This window comes from Globicephala melas, chromosome 4, assembly GCF_963455315.2.
Source record: "Globicephala melas chromosome 4, mGloMel1.2, whole genome shotgun sequence".
NCBI classification, from domain to species: Eukaryota; Metazoa; Chordata; class Mammalia; order Artiodactyla; family Delphinidae; genus Globicephala; species Globicephala melas.
The window spans coordinates 94,525,066-94,544,755 of NC_083317.1; the positions used below are offsets into that span (position 1 = coordinate 94,525,066).

The 19,690-nt window shown below is 41.5% G+C and overlaps 1 protein-coding gene across 4 annotated transcripts in view; it reads left to right on the forward strand.

The window, feature by feature from the left end:
• The window catches only part of PLD1 (phospholipase D1), a 203,604-nt gene that overhangs the window by 40,886 nt on the left and 143,028 nt on the right, over positions 1–19,690 (forward strand). For 3 of the 4 annotated variants that reach the window (XM_060298418.1, XM_030863632.2, XM_030863669.2), the window contains exon 1: positions 9,735–9,893. The exons of the other annotated variant lie outside the window; for it this stretch is intronic. The gene's annotated coding sequence lies outside the window, so the exon portion shown is untranslated. Of the gene's footprint in view, positions 1–9,734; positions 9,894–19,690 lie in introns of those variants that run through there. 4 annotated transcript variants of the gene reach the window in all.

Consider the following 19,690-nt stretch of genomic DNA (forward strand, 5'->3'; position numbering starts at 1 on the left):
TTAAAGTCAGGTGGTGTAAGTCCTCCAACTTTGGTCTTATTTTTTATAATTGGTTTGGCTATTCTAGGTCATTTGCATTTCTATACACATTTTAGAATTAGCTTGTCAATTTCTACAAAAAGCCCAGTGAAATTGTGACTGGGTTTATTGAACTTACAGATCAGTTTGTGGAGAACTACATCTTAATATTTAGTATTTTAATCCATGAACATGGTATGTCCACTTATTAGATCTTTAATTTCTCTCAGCAATGTCTTGTAGTCACAGTCTCATTTGAACCCACTCCATTTAGGTTTTGTGCCCAAATTTCCCTGAAACCACTCTTTTCTAGGTCACCAGTGACCTCCACGCTGCTGTATCCAATGGTCAGTTCAGTCTTCCTCTTTCTTCATCTTTCAACTGCCTTGACATAATTGGTCACTCTATCCTTGAAGCATTTTGTTCACCTGGCTCTGTCTCACTGTGCTCTCCTGGTTTTCCTCCCATCTCACTGGCAGCTCTTTTTTTGGCCTCCTTTGCTGGATCCTTCTCTTCCTAACGTTTAGATGTGAGAGGACCCCGAGCCTCAGTCCTCAGACTTCTGTCCTTTATCCATTCTCAGTCAGTCTCATGGTGTGAATATGTTACTTAAAGCCAACAACAATGTCTAAAGCCATCAGATTCCCAATTTCATATCTCAGTCCTGACTTATATATCCAAAGCCCAGACTTATATATTCAACTTCCTACCAATCTTCATTTGGATATCTAAAACGTATCTCAAACTTAACCCTTTCAGAATGGAACTCTTGATTTGCCTCTGAAATGTTTTGCACCTTCTCACTCCCCACCACCCACCATGTTCCCCAGATCAGTAACTGGACTTTTTTCCTTTTTGCTTATATATCAGTCTTACAGTCTTCCCTGGCACCTTTCTTTCTTTTACACTCTGCATTTCCCTACATTAGAAAACCCTCTTGGCTCTATCTTAGATCTATCCACTTCTTAGCTATCACTCTATTCCAAGACACCATCATCTCCAGTTTACTGCAATATTCTTCTAAGTAATCTGCTTTCTCTCAGTCTATTCTTTATACAACTTGAGTCACCTTTTAAAATATTACAGCATTTCACTTCCCTGATTAAAACCTTCTAGAGCCTTTCCATTATATTTAGGGGGAGGAAAACCTGTGCAATGGTTTACAAAGCCTCACATGATCAGACTTCCCTGTTCACTCTCTGACTTCATCCCCTTCTATTGCTCCTTCTTTCACAGTACTCTGACTGCATTGGCCTCAGGGCCTTTGCAATTTCTGTTTCTTCTGCCTGGAACCTTTTCCCCAGATAGTTACATGGCTTGTTACCTTACTTCATTCAGGTCTCTGCTTAAGTGTCATCTCCTCAGAGAGGCCTTTTCTGACCACCCTATGTAAGGAGGGTGCCCTCCACCCCATTTCTCTCCATTCCCTTACTCTGCTTTGGTTTTCTTCTTAGCCTTTAGCATTATTTGGTTTGATATTTATTTGTTGATAGTCTATTTCCCCTAGTAGAATACGTACAAGCTCCCTGAGGACAGGGACTTTCTGCTTTGAATCATTAATGCTGTTAACAATGCTTGTCACATAGTAGGTGCTCAAAAAATATATGTTGAATGAATGACTATGGGCAAGTGAACCTTGCAGGCTTTATTTTCTTCATCTGAGAAGTGGGGGAAATCATGGTATCTACCTCATAGGGCAGATGTGAATGTCAAATAAGATACTGGGTATAATAAGACATTTGTGGCAATAGTGTTGGCTGTTATTGTAATTACTGTTCAATAATACAAATAATTTAAACCTCTTACAATCAACCAACAAATAGCTAATTAAGGTGGGTTTTGCCTGTTATATGCTTTTTACAGTGGTTGATTTCAGAGGTATAACTTGTGATCCAGTTATTGGTAACTTAGTTGGAGGAAACATATAAGTACATGAAAAGTTAAATGCCATAGACTATTTAAATAACCAATCGAGACAACAGTAGAAATGTTATCAGGCTTAAATAGTTGCCTAATGCATTGCTGATGGTGATTGCTCTAGGTATGAGAAATAAAAGCGTTTTTTTTTTTAAACCAGGGTAGTATGAGGAGGCCTTGTGTAGCACGTGGATTTAGGCTATGCCTTGAAACACTGCGCACGATTTTAATCCTTTATTGGCCATGAGGTGGAAGGGCATCAAAGGTGGGACAGTGGCATAAAGACAAAGTGGGGGAAGAACTAGGGGAGTTGAAAAATGGAATGAATCAGTTTGGCTGGAGGGAGAGGTCTTGTGAGGAAGTTTGAGAGCAACGCAAAGAAAACAAGGTAAGAACGAAAGCAAGTGGCTTCAGGTGACAAGAAGCCCTTCCTTACTAGGAATGGGCAAGCAAGAAAGAAGTGCTTATGGGTAATTAGGAAAGAAGGTAACACATCACAGGCTTCCTGCTGCCAGGTTCACTCCCTTCTCCCGCACAGTGCAGGTGGCTCAGGGCATTACTCTCTGATGCACAGATAGTGGACAGGCATGCTGAGTCCATGTGTCCATGTGTCCAAGGAGAAGCAGACACAGGAGGGCACTGCTCTTCTGTCCCCTGGGCCTGGAAGCCAATTTTGAACTCTTTTCATCCACAGGAATTCTCACTCTAGGTGGCTGTGACGAGAAGGCAAGGGACAATTTTCACTATGGCTTCTTACTTTAAAAAAAAGAAGGAAGAGAATAGAGAAACTTAGAAATTAAAGGCCAACCAATCAACATAATAATTTACATTTTAATATGCGTATTAAGAAACACTCAACTTTTTTTCGGAAGAACGTGAAAGAAAGCAGAATGTGTCACCCTAAACTATGCTACTTTGGCATATTGATTATTTTGAATTAAAGTTACTTAAGAAACAGCCAGTGCAAGAAGGACACTCTCATCTCCTTTGTCTCCTTGAGAGCAGGAAATAACTCTCCCATGTGAAAGGGATCCTCCCTATACCAGGAGGGTAGAAGGCATCCTTATTGCCAGAGACAGGGAATTCAGGGCCAAGAAGGCTATATAAACAAATCTTGTTACTTCTTCATTAATTTGCTACCCCAAGCCCAAACCCGTATGTTTTGTCAATTTTTCACAAACTTATTGTTTCTTTTGTCTAAAAGGCATAAAAGCTGCCTGCTTCGGTCACTTCTTTGAATCTCATATTTTTACCGGCTCTCGTATGTACAAAATTAAATGTATATTTCTCCTGTTAATCTGTCTATGTCAATTTAATTATTAGACCAGCCAAAGAACCTAAAGGGAAGAAGGGAAAAGTTTTCTTCCCCCACAAGGATATTAGGTGAGTCATGTATAGCCACATTCTCATTATCATGTAAAAGGAAACACACATTATGTGAGAAGAGGCCACAGTAACCTGTGAACAGATCAGATTTTTGAAAAAAAATATCTAGCCAACCACGAGATAAAACTTGCTTTAATGATATAATTTTGTGTAAATTTGAAGCAATCTAAAAGAGTGTCCTTGTGTCCCTTCAGTTTTTTGTTATCAAGAAGTTAAAAAATAAATGTTACCTTTTGCTGCGTTAGAATAGATGTCAGAGCAATTTGTAGTAGTTAAGAAAATGACCCTGTAAGAGAATCAAAATAAAACAAAAAAGATAAAATATAGATATGAGCCATGACAGATGTGGCAGAACAGGGAATGGATGTGAAGACAATAAACCACGTTGTCGTTCACAGAGCCCTGGCAACACGGCTCTGACACATTAAATAATGAACGCCTGTCGGTGGGCACAGCCAGGAGAGAACAGAGAGCGCATTGTTTCAGCCTGTTTATCTAATTTCAAACTAATGGCTTAACTATAGGCTTCTGTTCTGATTATAGCCAAAGGAAAATCAAACAGTTGGAATACTGTAAGTCCTGTAATTCACCCCGTTTAAGAATCAGAACTAAATAAGAGAATTTTGAGCAAAGCATCCAAATAAATTGTTAGTCCTCCCTGCAAACGGAAGCCTGAAGAGAAGAAGGATCTACTCGTCAGGTTCTGCACTCACTCTTCTGTCCTCTCCTCATCAGGTTCTAGCTAATGTGATATGTGGGCTCGGCCGGTCGTCATCGTCGCCTCTTCTGTGCTCAGGACTATGGCTCGGCTCCATAGAGGGGTGTGTGTGGGGGTGGCAGATGCCAGGTTCCACGCCTGGGACTGGCCCGGGGAGTGGTGTCTTCTCGGACAGCGGCTTCTCTGAGGTTTCAGGCAGGTTGGCGTCACCGGCCTTTTCCTACTCTGGGTCTTTGTGATGAGCTAGTGAGCTGATACCTATGAAAGCACTTTGTTGACACAAATGAAGGGGTTCTGTGGTTGGTGGAGGAAAGAACACAAATCAGAAGTCCTGGGTTTGAATCCAGGTCATCTCATACTCCGTCTCCCCTTTTCTGTATTCCTTTATTTAAGTGTCTTCCTGTGTTTTTCTCCCCCCTCCCCTTAAATCAGATGTTCTTTGGTTTTTTGTGTGTGTGCATGGACCCCCTTTGGCATTCTAGTGACGCTAATGAATCCCTTTTCAGAATAATGTTTAATGCATTAAGTTAAATGCATAAATTTAAACGAATAAAATTAGAGGTTCTAGCTATTTTTGCCGTAAACATCTTTGCCGTAAAGCAGTCTCATTGCACAACTAATTGGTCGTAAGGCAATTTTGCCGTCAAAGATAAAATAACTAGGCGACAGTTTGGTTTCGACTACGTTATAGCAACTTGATAGAAAATACGGTGAAAAGAAAACTTACTGAAGTGTGAAATAAAAGAGTGTAAAGCCAGACTGCATACTATACCAGAAAATAGCATAACAGTTTGCAAATCGTTCAATGAGTACAGTCATCCCTCTATCCCATCAGAGCAAGTTTACCAAACTATGACAAATATAAAAGAGGCAGCTAGTAATACATGACAGTCTAAGCATTAGTTACCAGCTCTTTAGCTCATTTAGATACAACAGCTGGTTTTGTAATGCCATCTTTACCAAGTTTGTCACGCAGTATTAGAAGTTGGAGGCAAAGGAAGAATCAAGCTTCTCATCTCCTAGAAAGAAATTGGTTACATGATTCTTGATAAGTTTTATGAAAATGGTGAAATTTTTTTGCTCTTTGATAGTGGAGAACATGATGTAGACAAAATTTTCGTATTTGGCATAGAAACTGGCTTAGATGATTTGGTGGAATACAAGGACTGTCATGGAACATATAAATGCAGTCCAGATATGTACTACTTTACATATACGTGTATATACGTGACATAGGTAAATAGCAGCATCCCTTGTCTGTTCGGTTTACTTCCAGGGAAATCTGAAGAGCCTTACAGCAGACTTTTTTTTAAACCATGAAGAACTTATGTTCAACACGAGATCCTGAATCCTTAATGACTGACTTTGAGAAAGGACGTATCATTGCTTTCACTAAGAAGATATTTTAAAAATTTTGTTATTAGTTTTTCATGTTTTGTTATGTCCTTTTTAATGTCCCTATTTTAGTTTCATTATTTCATCTTTTACGGCAAAATTGTCTTATGGCCAATTAGCTGTGCAGCAGAACTGCTTGCAGTAAAGATTCTTACAGCGAAAATATCAGACATGAAAATTAGTATGCATAGGGTTACCAAGGAAACCGATTAAACTGATATACAGTTATACCAAAAAAGTAATAATATAATAATATCCACCCCTTATTAACACACTACCTACCAAGAGCTAGTGGCAGATTTAATAACTACTGTAATTTTGGGGTAGTAATGAGCGGAAACAATACTTTGAGATACTTGCAATACTGTACTGTTATATGAAGATGTCTTTGATTTCTACTTGTGACAAGTCAAGTTACACCTAATTTTACCGTGAATTATTGCCTACATTTGTAATTGAAGGGGATGCTAAATTTCAGTTAAAGGTGAGTAAAAAGTAAAACAAAAAATTTCCCGGGCTTCCCTGGTGGCGCAGTGGTTGAGAGTCCACCTGCCGATGCAGGGGACACGGGTTCATGCCCCGGTCCGGGAAGATCCCACATGCCACGGAGCGGCTGGGCCCGTGAGCCGTGGCCGCTGAGCCTGCACATCCGGAGCCTGTGCTCCGCAATGCGAGAGGCCACAACAGTGAGAGGCCTGCGTACCGCAAAAAAAAAAAAAAAAAAATTTCCCTACCCATGTCCTGAATTCTCTCTGAAATCCTCAGATACCTCTTGCCTTGAAACTTCACCCTTTCCTCTTACGCTGTGTGCCCCACTGCTGCCCTCCAGCTGCTGTCACCCTAGATGTGTGCCTCCCGTCCATGCAGGGGACAGGAGCACCAGACCTGTATCTCCTGCAGCCCACTGCACATCCACCCTGGACGACCCACAGGACTTTGCACTCGGCCTTGGTCTCCAAAAGCCAACTCCTCGGCTTGTCTATCCCACCCCTGCTCCTGCCGCCAGCCTGCTCTTCCTCCTGTGTTCCCTGTTCTGTTGGTAGCATTAACAACTTCCACGTGGCTCAGGCCCCAGACCTAGCTTGAGCAAGTAAGTGAGCGCTGCTGTGGCCAGGGTTACCGCCCTAGCCTCCTTGATAATGTTTATGGAAGTGTAGACTTGTACATTTTAAAGCGCTGGTCTGCCCTTTTCTTTACCTGCAACGTCTTCTAAATTCCTGCGTACCCTACAGGGCTTAGTTCCTTCTTACTTCTCTTTCCAACATGTACACACTGTGGTTTAAAATGTCTTGGTCATGTCTCTTTACCTCCATGATGTGACATCAGAGGACTCCCGCCTCCCTCACAAAGTTTTCTTCTGTTGGTCCCCCAGCCTCACCAAGCTCCCTATGGTCCCTCCAGCGGCCCACTCCTCACTTCCCCCTTTTCCTTGGCAGACAGAGTGAGTGCCTTCTGCCTGGGGATTCCTTACCTGCCTCATGGCCTCCAGGTCTCAGTTCTGCGGCTGCTTGGGTGGACAGCCTTTCCCAGCCTGTGCCGTTATGAGGACTGTCCATAGAGCAGTTCTTGTCCAACCAACTCCTGCTCCCTTGCATTTGAGCAGAGTCTGGCAGGGTTTCACCAGTGGTGTGCACCCGGGAGGACAGCATTATCAAAGTATGCGGTTAGCGGCGCTGACTTCAGAGCCAAATGACCTGGGTTCTAATCCCAGCTCCGCCACTAGCTGTTGGCAAGATACCCTTTAGATGCCTCAGTTTTCTCATCTGTGAAACTGGCATAATTATGGATTTGTGTGATATAAATGAATTAATCTCCTGAAGCCCTTTAGAACCATGCCTGGCTTATACTGAGAGCTTAAATATCAGCTATTGTTATTAGTTTTAGTTTCAGTAATGTGGCTTGGGCTCGTTTAAAAGTCACATCCTACTATACTTTTATTTTTGCTGGAGTTTTATTAAAGACTGCTGTGTAATTCGAAACCCAATATTTAACTCTTCTTCATCTCCATTGAGGTTGATATCAGAACGTTGATTTTAGCAGAAATAATTTATGTGAGACAAAAGGAAATACTTTTTGAAAGAAAGGTAGGAGGACTCCTGGGGATACAGCCTCTTAACAGAATGATGGAGACACGGTCCCACCAGCAGTTAGCTAGTTGAGTTGGGGATTTATCCATGGTTCTTCCATTTCAGAGATTATGTTGATCTCACAGGAATTTTTCTTGCAGCCCTTTGGGTAGAAGAGAGATCAATATTATTTATCAGAGGATTTCTCTGGGAATGCATATCATCATATATGCTTGCAAACCAATCCACATAAAAAGATGGTTTTGAATGTAATTACTTTTTTTTTGCATGAGTGTTTTCATATCCTCTATAAGTATTGTGCTCTGAGGGAAGAAACTTTTCATGATGCCTACCACACATTGTTTGTGACATTAATGTGCTCTTATAACTGATCCTTTTCTTCCCTTTTTCTTTCCACATTGAAGCAGTATTTCCCGAGGTTTAACTGTTTCAGCCTTTTCTACGTTTTGCCACCAGGTGGGGCACTGGCTCCTTTATAAGGCATGGGCCAGGGCTTGAGGCTGGTTTTTTCACTGAGGTGGCTGTCTTGCCCCGTCATTCTGAAGTGACCCCTGGAGAAACTGTTCAGCCCTGACCCTGGGAGTGCGTAGAAGAGGCCAGCAGGGTGAGTGTTAGATCTGAGGGAGTTTCAGGGCTTTTCATGCCTGATCTTGTTGAGCTAATATGCTAATGACTTCTGTTTCATAGGTTTTGAGTAACTTGAATTTTACCGGAAATACATGTAAATCTACTTGGCAACAAGTGAATCAAGTTTTCCTCGGAATATTTTTTGTTTGTTTGTTTGTTTGTTTTTTGCGGTACGCGGGCCTCTCACTGTTGTGGCATCTCCCGTTGCGGAGCACAGGCTCCAGACGCGCAGGCTCAGCGGCCATGGCTCACGGGCCTAGCCACTCCGCGGCATGTGGGATCTTCCCAGACCGGGGCACGAACCCGTGTCCCCTGCATCGGCAGGCGGACTCTCAACCACTGCGCCACCAGGGAAGCCCCTTCCTCGGAATATTTGGTCCCATCTTTATGGCTCAGAAGAAACATTAAATTTGGTAACCTTGACCATTATGTTAAATAGGTCTTATTTAAATAAGATAGAAATCATGGAAACAAGAATTAAAACTGCTCTTGGCATTGAAAATTAGGGGAAGATTGTGTATAACTGTGAACACTTCATGTTAAAAAGCAGGGCATGGATTTTTATTCTTTTTTTTTTTTTTTTTTTGCGGTACGCGGGCCTCTCACTGTTGTGGCCTCTCCCGTTGCGGAGCACAGGCTCCGGACGCGCAGGCTCAGCGGCCGTGGCTCACGGGCCCAGCCGCTCCGCGGCATGTGGGATCTTCCCGGACCGGGGCACGAACCCGTGTCCCCTGCATCGGCAGGCGGACTCTCAACCACTGCGCCACCAGGGAAGCCCGGATTTTTATTCTTAAGCGATATACTGGAACATTATTTTTTTAAGATATAAATGCTTTAAATTATAAATTACATTTTTCTAGAATGAAAAATAAATTTCTTACTTTGAAACCATTGTGAGTCATAAGTCCCAGTTTAAACTATAAAAAACTACAAAACCACCAAAAAACTTTTTTATTTTATAATATAACCTAACTGTAGATGGTGAATTTGAATTATGAGTGATTTTCACAGTTACAGACACTAAGTTAGAATCAGAAGTTAGATAATGCTTTCATAAGTTTTCCTCTTGAACCTAATTGTTAGACTTTAGTGATTAATGAGGTTTTATGCTTATTTAATGTATTTTAAAAATCTAGAAATAGTGGTAGTATGTGCCTTTGGTTCTCAGAAGCAATAACTTCATGTGGTCCCTCTTAGACAATGTGAAATTATAGTGCTATATGTTCCATCACCACCACCACCAATTTAGGCAACAATATAAAACTCATTTCATGGCACTAGTGGAGGGCAGACTGTATTCCTCTTGTTTAAAATGAATGAGTCACTTTAATACAGCATCTGAGGGGCAAGAAGGGAATGAGAGTGCTCTTTGTTTCAGCTGGTGTGTTACAGTTTTCTTGGGTAGCAAGTACAAAGATGAAGCCTGAAGCCTTAGCTCATTCTGTATGTGAGTTTTATTTCTCACAGCAGCCCAGTGTCTATTTAACATATGGGAGTGGTTTCAAGTTCATTACTAAAGCTTATAGGCTAAAGTGCTTTGTGGGCTTGGCTATGACTTAAGTGGCCTTTGGGGAGTTGGCCAAAAACGGGGCTTGGGAACACACTGCTTTCCCCGTGTCTGTGGATTCTCGGGGTATTCAGTTTTTTCTTCCCCTGTCGGCTATCAGCTGCTTTGGAGATTAGTTTCATAGTAAGGATTCTTTCTTTCAAGCAATATGAAGCGACTACTTTCACAGGGGCACCAGGTTAGTAAATAAGGTTTTGAACTTTCTGCTGCATGTGTCAGATTTTCTTTCTGTCCTCCCGGGGCGATGACATGACAGTCAGCATAGCATTTGTGCTGTTGCTGCGTTCTTTTAGAAAATAATGTGAGTTCGTCGATCCCACGGAGGTCTGGGGGTTATGGTTCTCCTTGTAATGTATGCATTGCTGGACAATATTAAATGCAGGTGGAAGCCAAGAAGAAATGACATTTATGTGTTGGATGTGCAGTCTAGAGGTTTGTACCTGTTCACATGCATTTTCAATTCCTTTTTCAGAATTCCTTTCTTTGTGTCTTCCCATTATATTTTCTAGGAATAACTATGATTTTATACATGGTTGATTTTACTTTGTGGAACGGAAGACAGCAGTGTGTAGTGCCCCAGCCAGTGGTGTCGTCCTTCACACCCTCTGCGTGCTTGCCTGATGCATTGTTTTCTCTGGGGCCTACCGCTTATAGTTACAAGGAACCAGAATATGATTTTAATTTTCTTTTTGAAAAGTCTGACATTTTCCTAGAATGCCTCAGAAAACACCTGCATAGCAGTTGACGTGGGCAGAGTGTAGGTGGATCAAGCTGGACTGAATCTCTTCCTTAGTGATCACTGTTTTTATTCTTAAGTGATTCCTCTAGGAATAAATATGACTGTCGAAACGGTGTGCCTTGTAAGACAATGAAAGGATCGCTAACAGTATTGAAATGAAATTAAGTCAATAGAGCGAAGTATCAGGAGAATATCTTCCTTAACTTCATTAACTTAGACATCTAGAGAGCGATATTACCTTTGTTTACTTGTCACCAAAGCAATCCAGCATGAAGTTGTTTCACAAGAGTACGTAGTTTGATTTGATGGTGTTTTCAAGTTTGCAACACTTTATGAAATATATTGGCTTTTATGTTACTTTATGTATGCTTTAGTTTGAGGTAAGTGCTGGTGGGTTTTTTTTTAATAAATGTATTTGTTTGTTTTTGGCTGCATTGGGGTCTTTGTTGCTGTGCGTGGGCCTTCTCTAGTTGCGGTGCATGGGCTTCTCATTGCGGTGGCTTCTCTTGTTGTGGATCACGGGCTCTAGGCGCGTGGGCTTCAGTAGTTGTGGCTCGCAGGCTCAGTAGTCGTGGTTCACGGGCTGTAGAGCGCAGGCTCAGTATTTGTGACGCACGGGCTTAGTTGCTCCGCGGCATGTGGGATCTTCCCAGACCAGGGCTCGAACCTGTGTCCCCTGCTCTGGCAGGCGGATTCTTAACCACTGTGCCACCAGGGAAGTCCCAGTATGGGTGTTTTAAAATATGCTATTATGCTTCTGTTATTGCCATTTGAGTCTCCTCTTTTTTCCCCCGCTGGGAAATACAGTGTTTCAGAAAGGGTCTGTTCTCTCAGGTTCTCCTGTGTTTAAAAATATAAAATTGAGGGAGAAGGGAGACAGACGTAGGTACTTAAAGAAATCTTTGAGGTGATTTGCTAAAGTTTAAAGATCCCAGTCCTATCTCTGCTGAGGCTGAAGTTGCAAAGTTATGGCTGCATGCTATCTCAGGATTGCAAAGTTGACTGTACTTTATCCCCCTCAAGACACAATTGTACAGCTGTATTATTACCCCTGCTTCTGCAGATATTTTCTTCAACAGTAAATCCAAAAAAAAAAAAGAGCAGAGATTGCTATGACTTGCTTAATATATGCTAGTACTGCATATGTGGTATTATTAATTATTAAATGCTATTAACTTAAAATTTTAAAGAAGACTTCTGTAAATCTGATTGTAGCTCCTCAATGATTTAAAGGACTGTGTTAAGACATTTTACTTGTTGATTACCTGTTTGCTCTTAGCTGGCATGGATAAGTCTTAAAAAGCTCACGTAAAGCTCATTTAGATCTGGTAAGTCTCAGTTTCTGTGTTCCCAAGTGTTTCGCAGCCTTTTCTTCTACAGATGATAACAGAACAGTACTGATTAGAAACAGAAATAAACAATGTGGCAAAGGCTAGAGTAAGAGGGGAAACTCCTTAAAAACCAGATTTTAGGGTTTTCCCAAAGGATATTCATTACAATAAGCTTCCTCCAAACCTGAGGGGAAAAAAAAAGACTGTACAATAGAGTGCTCAAAATCTGTAATTTGGGATGGAGGCAAATCTTATTCCTGATTCCAGGCTTGGCACACACATTGCAGTTTTGTTCTCATCTTGCCAGACTGGTTTAGTTTTGTGACATCTCTGCTTTTTGGCTAAAATCAAGTAGAGACGGACATTTTTCCCGTTCCATATCAGGTTAAGCTTTGAGCCGATTAATTTTTATCCAACATGCTTTCTTGTTAACAGTCAAAAGTACCCTTGATGCCTCATAAATCTCAGATGGTTATGAACGTAGTTGATGATCCATTATTTCAACATGCATTGGCCCACACTCGAAACATCAGGAAGGTTAAATGTCAGTAGAAGGTAAGGACTTAGAGGAAAGAAATGAATAACCAGGAGGAATCATGATGTCAGGAGTGGGTTTTCTGACTGCTGAACCTTTATGATAAATGTTCACCTGTTGTCTGGTTCCATTCACACCCCAGATCACTCTCATTTCCTGCCCACCGTCTTCATCTTCGAGGTGCCTGTTTGGGGAGCTGTCGGTTCTTGATTTGCAGTTTCTGGCCTTGTCAGAGTCATCTTGTACAGCCACCCCTGCCTTTTTCATGCCTGACCCGCTGAGTTCTTGCTCCTAACCCTGCTCACTGAAGGTGCCGATGTGCAGGGGTCTTGTGTTTACATATCAGAAAGTGGGGCAGAAAGCAAGGGAGACTGTGATGCCGCCCACCGCAGAAATGAACTATTTTAATAATGACAGTGCATACTAACTTCCCAGAGGAATTGCAAAGGCTGAGGACAGATTCTACTCCCAGGGCTGATCTGACCATAGACTTCCCCAGTTCCTTGGTTCCTTCTGAAGAAGCCAATTTAAGTTTGCCCTTCTGGCATTTCTGGGGTTGAAGATATTAGTACCTGTGGCAGGAGTAGTAGAGGGAGTGGTAATAGTAATAATAACAACTAACACGCAAAAAGCATTTCCTAAAGGCAGTCTCTGGTCTAAGCCTCTCATGTAATCCTCACAACAACCCTAAGGGGTCAATTGTCTTTATTATCCCCATTTTACAGTTGATGAAACTGTCCCAGGGAAGTTACATAATTTGTCCCAAGTCATAGCAGCTAGTCAGCAGTAATAGTATTGTGCCTCAGAGGAGTGCTGTGGTGGGGAGAAAATGGTACGAGGAGTTGATGTCTTTGGGAAATATAATCCAGTCTTTATTATTAATGAGAAGCAACCACGTAAATACTGATATCTGTGCTGCGCTTCCTACTCAAAGATGCTTCTGTTGACCCACTGTCAACCAGTAAGGCATGTCCTTTGTGTCCTTTTCCTACTGGGTGTTTGTGTGGGTGAGCTTGTACTCTGCTTTCTCACATGTTCTGCTGGGGACCAGTGGCAAGAACCAGTGACCAGTGGCAGGATGTAGAGCTTACTCGTGGTCAGTAACTGAGATCAGTGGTGACCAGTCCACGTGGCAAATAAGCCCACAGTTGAAAACTGTCTTTTAACTACACAAGCTAATCTTGGAACTTTTGAGACTTTTTAATGCTAAAATGATAAAACCACTAAGGCTCGAACTTGGACCTTTTGATTGTTTAGCTTTAATTTGGCCTGTATGAGTGTCCTCTTCCTTCCTGCCCAGTATGATTTCCTGCTGATAATCAAAGCTCTGATTATTTTGTCAGTCCTGAAGGCTTACTGAGGCTTAGTGGAGAACCAGGAGTATGAGACACGTATTTCCTTTAAAAACATAAATGTGCATTTGAAAATGTGGGGCAAATAACTTACTCTAGATTGGGCTAAAACGTAAACATGTGACAAATTAGGTTGGAACCTTTAAAAATATGTAAAAATACAGTCCATAGGTTAAGGAGTTATATTTTAAAAAAAGAAAGAAAGAAAGAAATCAAACGGTTTTATTATTTGGATGGGGAAGCACTTTCTCTTCCTAAAACCAATAGAGGAAATCACAAAAGGAATAGGGCAATAGATTGGAATTTTCCAGGTAGGAGTGCAAAAGCTTTAACTACAGAAATACTCATTGAAGTGTTATTTATTGTCATGAAAAGTTGGAAATAATCAAAATATACAATAAAAGAAAACTGCATAATGGATCATTATGCAACTACTACTGTTTTACTTAAGAAAAACTGTAATTGGAGGAAATGGTGATGATAGATATTTAAGATAAAACACTGGATAGTAAACTATTTGTGCATCACGTACTTGGTTATGTTTAAAATATACCTGCCCTGGGGCTTCCCTGGTGGTGCAGTGGTTAAAAATCTGCCTGCCAATGCAGGGGACACGGGTTCAAACCTTGGTCCCGGAAGATCCCACATGCCGCGGAGCAACAAAGCCCGTGTGCCACAACTACTGAGCCTGAGAGCCACAACTACTGAGCCCATGTGCCTAGAGCCCGTGCTCCGCAACAAGAGAAGCCACTGCAATGAGAAGCCCGCGCGCGGGGAAGAAGAGTAGCCCCCACTCGCCGCAACTAGAGAAAGCCCGTGCACAGCAACAAAGACCCAACGTAGCCAAAAATAAATAAATAAAATAAATAAATAAAAATAAAATAAAAGGTACCTGTCTCTGTATGTGTTATGCTTAGGGAGAGAACAGAATGGATGATCACCTTAAGTTAATTGGGATTTAGGGATTATTTTAAAGGTGGGAATTTCTGGCAGTTTTAATTTTCTCCTTATACTTTTCTGCATATTAATATTTAAAAATATGATTCTCTTATATTTGAAAACATAAAAACTATTCATGGAGAGAGAAAAATAAAAGCAAGATATACAAAAATTTAATAGTAAGTTAACATCACCCATAATCTATTTAAGGTGGTAACTCTAAGAATGCTTTTAATTTCCTCAGATAGTTTGTAAACTTAAGGTTTCCTTTAAGAAGAATTTATTATTTTTATAATAAAAATTAAAATAGATTCGGAGTGACAGGTTAGCGTTAAGGAAGATCAGTCTTTATAAAGGAGAGGATATTTTTACTTTGGAGAGCAATTATTTTGCTGCATTTTTGCATTATTTTAGGAAAGTGCCTTTTGATTTTTAGGCACCAGGTTTAAAATCTTAATCAGACATTATAGCTGATTAAATTATAAGATATATAGTTTATTTAATAAGGGATGTGGGAAGATGCTCACTTAAATACTTGAAACAACAATCCAGGAAAGACACTTTCATGGATTTCCAGTGTGTCCAGATGTTTTGATAACTCTTCATTGGTCCAAGGGCAGTTGCTGATGTTTAGAATGGGACAGGTCAACACAGTGAGATGGTCCTTGGAAGATATGATTTGACTGGAATAATGAAGGTGGAAGAGAACCTTGGAATAGTTGACTTCCTTCTTCCTCCTCCTCCTTTTACAGATGAGGTCCCCAAAGCCCAGAATGATTGAGTCCCCAAGGTCACAAGGTTCTAGTCGACTTGACTGGAGTCTTTTGGGGCCTTTTGAGGTCTTTTGATTCCCCTATTGCTGCTGGTTTTAGTATTACATTCTGTCCACTTACAAACATTTTAGTAATGAGGAATGAAATTATTTTTCCATTTTTCCTGGGTTGGTAAAAATCAGAAGCTAATACCATTCAGCACTTACCTGATGACATTGGAGAAAGAAGCTGACGGCTCATTATGGCTTCCAAGGAAAACTTCCCAGCTTCACAGGCGTGGTCTTTATTCTCATCATTGTTGTTCGAACATTTTGTTCTTGGGTAAAGGCTTACTTAACGCACATCTGGTTTCCATGTTTGTTCTGAAAGACAGCAGCCACAAGGAGTGACTAGAGATCACTGGATACTGAACCCTGGGAATTATTTTTTGTTTTTTTTTATTTTTTATTTTTTTGCGGTACGCGGGCCTCTCACTGTTGTGGCCTCTCCCATTGCAGAGCACAAGCTCTGGAAGCGCAGGCGAGGGAATTATTTTTTAACAACTTTATTGTTATTGTATAATTTACACATCACAAAGTTAACCCCTTCAAAGCATACAATTCTGTATTCTTTAGCGTATTTACAGAGTTGTGTAACCATCACCATAATCTAATTTTAGAACATTTTTGGTACCTCCTAAAGGAGACCTTGTACCCACTCTCCCTACTCCCCTCTCTTCCTTACCCAGCCCTAGGCAACCACTGTTCTAACTTCCTGCCTCTAGATTTGCCCATTCTGAACATTGAGTGAAATCATACACTGGATGAGAAAGCTAGAAATTTTAATTTGATGCTCAAAGACCACTTAGACGAACATGACCTGGTTACTCTGTGGGCCCTTTCTTCTCAACAGTGTCTTGAACTGTGAGATTGAGACCAAATGAACTCAGTGTTGTCACCTGTTTACTAGATTAAGTGGCTTATTTTTGTTTTCTGGAGTCCCTGTATTCAAGATTCAAATAAAAAATATTCAGTATTCGAATTTTAAAAATATATGGGAGTACATATCCATTAATATGAGATTTTTGTAGGCTGTGCTGCAAAATTGTTAGGTTAGACCACAGCTTATTAGATGGGACCTTGAGTGACTTACTTGACTTTTCTAAGACTCAATTTCCTTATCTGTAAAATGAGGATCCTAATACTAGTACTTTCCTTTTAGGGTTCTAATGAGTATTAAATGAAATAATGTATATATAACACCTCCCACAGTGCCTGATGCATGAGTGTTAAGTGAATGTTACCTATTGTTATTAGTGTCATTTATAATAAACTGTAGGAGTTATTTTATTTCATTCTCTCTGACTTCATCTATCTACTACTGAGGATTTGAGTTGGCTTGCAAGAATATTTACATACCATTAAACACACACACACACACAGAGGAATAAAACAAAAGCAGGGATGATAAAGTTAGTAGAAGGACAGTATCAGAGGAAATAATAATAACAGTAGTAATGAGAGCTAACATTTATATAGCGGGTTATGAATGGACATTTCTTCAGTGTCCTTCCTAGTGAGCTGAGGGAATATTGCCAGATCAGAAATGGGCAGAGACACTGAAATGAAGCCCCAGGCTGGGACCTGGGAGGGACCTTGGTGGTCTCTGGTCCACCTTCATACCCCGTGCATGAGGCAGAGCCAGAGATGACAGCTTGGTGTTGGAACTCACAGTGTGAAGGTGAGTTCACCATCTCACAACATGGATAGTCACTATTTATTAAGCACTTACCATGAGCTAAGCTAGAATTAGAACCCAAAGTGAATCCAAAACTATATAATTATGAAGTAAACTTGTCTACTCCAGGCAACCAGTTTCTCTGTAAATAGTTCTTTTTTAAAGAATGGCCTTATATACATTAAACTGAAGTGTACACTCTCGTAGGCACCCCCCTTTCCCATTCACATAGTACCTTCTACTCAGAGAGATTTAGATAACATTTGCAACATGGACAATGTAGTTGAATCTCAAAGTTCATAGTAAACGTAATACCCGTGTTCGTAAATGTTGATAAGAAGACACAGTCCAAAGTTATGCTTCTGTTTTAATCTGGCATCTTAGCAGTTTTTCATAGAGTACGGTTAAAGGTTATTTCCTAAAGCATGGATAGAGGGTTAATTTAAGAAGGAGTATGTAACTGGCGCAAGAAGGGAGCTGGCGTACATCTGAAGGAAAGAATGTGGATCTCAGCAAGGCTTTGCTGTCATTTGTAAAACTGGTCTGCCCCTTAAATGGAATCATTTGGGGCCGAACAAAAACATTCTACATGGAGTAGGTCAGGCGCTGGTACTTCCTCTTGCTGCCTCAGTTCGAATCTGTCAGTCTTCATCCAAACCCCATCTTTACCTCCCATGTGAATTGCTACAATATTAGACACCCCAGGGAATCCGTCCCCTCCTCCCTTCACTTTCTGCCAGTTTCATGGTTTTGTGCTAGCTTTTCCCTAGCCGGTGGAGCCCTAGCTCGTGGAGGCCAAGGGGGCCACCTCTGCTCAGAGTGGTCCCCTGAGGTCTGGCCTGGGTTTGGAGGAGGAAGACGCAGGCGTGGTATTCTAAAGCTGAAGTGGACACAGGGTGCAGCCTCTGAGACCAAAAAGGAGGCTCTTCTGGCAAGTGCTGACGCGGCACCGTCCAGGCGCTGACGGAGCACTTCCTGTTTTAGGAAGCTCTCCATTCACCAGGGCTCTTTCACTCCTAGAGAGCTCAAAATGTTAGAAAGTTCTCCTTTATGCTGATGTGACATGGGCCCATCTAGAATATCCATCCCTGTGTTGCAGCTCTGTCCGCTGGAACCACAGAGGAAACATCTACTTACACCCACAGGTCTTGATACGTTCAAAAGGCTTCTCATTTTTGTGCAGCCTAAAAATTCCAGCTTATTTCAACCATTCCTCGTAATATCATGTTTTTCAGACTTCTCCAGCCTGGTCCCTGTTCTCTGAGTATCCATGGTTTGCCTTTGTTTTTCTATGGCCCTCAGACTGAATACAGTTCTCCAGGTGTAGTCTGACCAGCAGCTGGGATTATTGGCTGCTTTGCTGGGTACTGCTCTTCTGATGATGTATCCTAAGAGTGCATCGGTTCTTAAAAAATAATGTTAACATGTGCCATTTTGGGGGGACAGTCACTCTTTTCAAGGCAACGTGCCAAAGTGCCTTATATATGTGATGTTATTTAATCTTCACAGCTGTACTGAGGTCAGTATTACTACTGTATTTCCTTGATTCTAAGACACTGTTAATGGCAAGATACACCATCAATTAAATTTCAGCTTTTCAGGGAGAAGTAGAGGAAGGAAAATGCCATCATATTAAACGGAGACATAAAACGCAATAGTCCTGCCCGTTTCAGAAAAGTTAAAATGCGTGTTGGGGGAAGGGGGACAGAAAGCACATCTTAGAATCAAGGAAATATATCTTCATTCTGCAGATGCGGAGCCCAAGCTTAAGGATTTGAGTGACTTGCTACGGTCTGTAGAAGGGAGAACCGGTTCAGACCCAGCTCTGCTGACTTCGGTGTATGCTCCCACCATTCTTGCTACTCCCTCCTAAGGAGCCCTAAAGTGAAGTTGGTTCATCCCCAATCCCTGGGGCTTTTTCACAAAACGGCTGCCCATCCGGGTCATCCCAGCCTGCACTTGGGAGTGTTTAAACCTAAATGCAGATGTCTGCATTTGTCCTCGGCAGTGAACTGCTTTCCATACGTCCGTACTTTTAGATTGTGGTTACCAGATCAAAGACTATAAGTCTTTTGTGACTCTACAAACATATTACTAAATTATGCCCCAAAGTGGTGTATTCATTAACAATGCCACCAGCTATGAGGTTGGTTTCCACAGTTGTAGCTGGTTTTCAATATAGTCCATCACTGGCCTCATTGAGAATGGGAATTTGGGTCTGTTGTGGGAAACTTATGTGTATATTTGATTCTCTCGTGGGACTCCTCAGGCCCCTGAGCCCCCATCGTAGGCTGACTCAGGCCCCTTCAGTGGTTCTTTGTAGTTAATATGTGCCTTCCTGTTTCCATGGCCTCTGGACTTAACTCTGAGTCAGAATCCTTGGGGGCCGCACGGCCCTAAACTTTGCTGTCTTCCTGCTTGCCCTCTGGCTCTGAGCATACCCAAGTCCTCCCCTTGCCTTTATTGTAATACCCTGGGTTATTTGATGCAGCCTGTAGAAAATCTCTGAATCCCAAGGACGATTTATGATGGTAACAGAATTAATGGGTTGAGAATTAAAAGCAGTTCTTGTTTTAGATGCATTGTGGTG